Genomic DNA, 2,397 nt, shown 5'->3' with positions numbered 1-2,397 from the left:
TTTCCCATCCATAGCTCCCAAAGACAACTGAACCTTTAGATTACCTAATTGGTATTCCTGGTATTCCTTTCCCATGCCCTTTTCCATACAAACCCCAGCTCCATCCTCAGTAAGAATCTTTGCCCACTGTGTAGCATAACAATAAATCTTTGCCAACTTGACTCAAAGAGTGCTTGAGTCTGTGAATTCATTCCAGATCACCCTGTCCTGTACTCCAGTCTTTGAGGGGTCTCAACCTCTCAGACCCAAACAATACATTTATTAGCTTATTTGATCCTTACAATCAGATAATAAGAATTTTTAAAGCACCTATCATGTCCCAGACATTGTTTTTTTTTTTGCTGTAGATATAAAAACCAGAAAATGAAACAATCTTTGCTCTCAAGGAGTTTACATCCACTACCAAATAGACTGGCTGAGATGGGCCTAGTCCTATGATTTTATGCTGCCTTCTCTGCCACATGGATGCTTAAGAAGCCTGCTTCTGGAAACTTGTAATGATGTATAATGGATGGGTCCTATACATGATTCAGAGTATCTGCAGGTATTCTGTGACTATCAACTGTTCCTTTACTATGTGGCAAAGAAAAGCATTTTAATTGACTGCTGAGCCAGAATGGAGGGTGCATACAGAAAGCTCCAGTGGAGGAACTTAGCCTCTCTCTCCTCTCTAGTGGTAACTGAGGAAGAAATATTATAGGCCTCTAAGGAGAAAGAGGTGGCCAGCATTGCTGCTGTTAGTCTTATCTTCCCATCTAGGCCACCATGTAGCCACTGTTTGTCTCTATGTATTTCTTTTTTGATGTTAGGTGGAATATTAGAGACAGAATTGACTAATTTATGTCCTTGTCATCTTAAAAAGGTCAGCAGAGCCTTCAAAGTTCCCTAAATCATCCAGCTTGGGGTAATTGCTGCATATGGGCACTGAAGAGCAACCTGCTTGATTCAACTCACCATGTCTTGCAAGCAACAGAGCAAGCAATTTGAACACTATGTATGGACAAGTGTGAATTTGGTGGAAGAAAATATGTATGGTGTGGAGAAAGAACAGCACCATTCTAGAAATGTTATATGTGACTAAGAATCTTCATTTTGGTTTTGATGTGCTGATAAGATCCTTCAAACACCTCAAATAGTCTAGTTTTGAAACCTGAGGCTTTTTCTCTCTTTTGTAATAACCCCGTCACCACCAGATTTGGGAGGTTCTCATTTCTTTTACAAATAGGGGAATCTAACCATTCGTTTGTTAGCTAAGCTTTATTTCACTACCACAGTATGATTGATGCTAATTGGCTGTATGCTTTAAGCAAGTCGATATGTTAACCAAATCTGTACATTGAAAAGGGTTGGGGGAGGAGATTCAAGAAGCCTGGAAAGGTGGAGCTAGGTTATGAAGAGCTTTAAATGCAAAAGAGTTGTTTTTTTAAAAAATTTGATTCTGGAATTTAAGTATGTAGCTGACATGGTTTGTGGCCTGGGTGACTGAGAGTGTGCTCTGAGATAGTGAGGCTCTTGACAATAATAGTGAAGTTTGGAAGGGGCAAGTATTTAGAGGGAATGATAATTAATTCAGTTTTGGAAGTGTTGAATTTAAGATGTCTATAAGGGCTCAAGTTCAAGCTGTATAACAAGCACTTGGAGATTAAAAAAAAAACCTAGTGGTCAATAGAGAGATTAGGGTTGGATAAGTAGATTGGAGAGTCATCACTTCAGGACCCTCTCTCAGCAGAGTATCTTCCAGACACACAAGATCAAGATCTCTTCTCAGTCAAGCTCTCCCCAACTCCACCAGAAGGAACACGAAGTAATCAATCACCATTAATAGGAATCTTATGCAAATGACCTTTAAGCCTCACTTTACACTTACTGTTATCTGTTGGTCTTGTTCTTTTGAACTTCCTTCTGTTCTCTCCTATACGTTAAAAAAAATTTCAGTGGAACCACGCTGTTTTTAGGCACCACTGTTGTAACCTTCCTTTCTCCTTTTATAGGGTCTTAATATTATAACAACAAATTTTGAGCTAGAGGCAATCTTGGAGAGGTTATGCGACACGGGTGCATATATTGCAATTCATGTTACGATGAAACTTAAAGGAAAAAAATATTTTTCATTGATTTCCTTCAGTTTGAGGCAGTGCAGTATACTGAAAATAGATGAGTTTGAATAACAGGTCCTAACAATTATGCTTTTTACCTCTCTGAATTATCCATCTCAATTTACTTTTCTGCAAGATGGATGACACTTTACATTATTTCATAGGCTTCCTTTGAGGAAAACCCTTTACCGCTTGCAAAGCCCTAGTCAAGACGAGCTATTACAATTCTTGGAGATTATTTGAGTCCAAGCTTGAGTTAGAATTATGATGCTGTCCCTTTAAGAAGGAGAAAGCGCTAGCA

This window comes from Phascolarctos cinereus, unplaced genomic scaffold (genome assembly GCF_003287225.1).
Source record: "Phascolarctos cinereus isolate Bilbo 61053 unplaced genomic scaffold, phaCin_HiC Scaffold_1;HRSCAF=81, whole genome shotgun sequence".
Classification (NCBI taxonomy): domain Eukaryota; kingdom Metazoa; phylum Chordata; class Mammalia; order Diprotodontia; family Phascolarctidae; genus Phascolarctos; species Phascolarctos cinereus.
Note: the sequence above shows the minus strand (reverse complement) of the source record.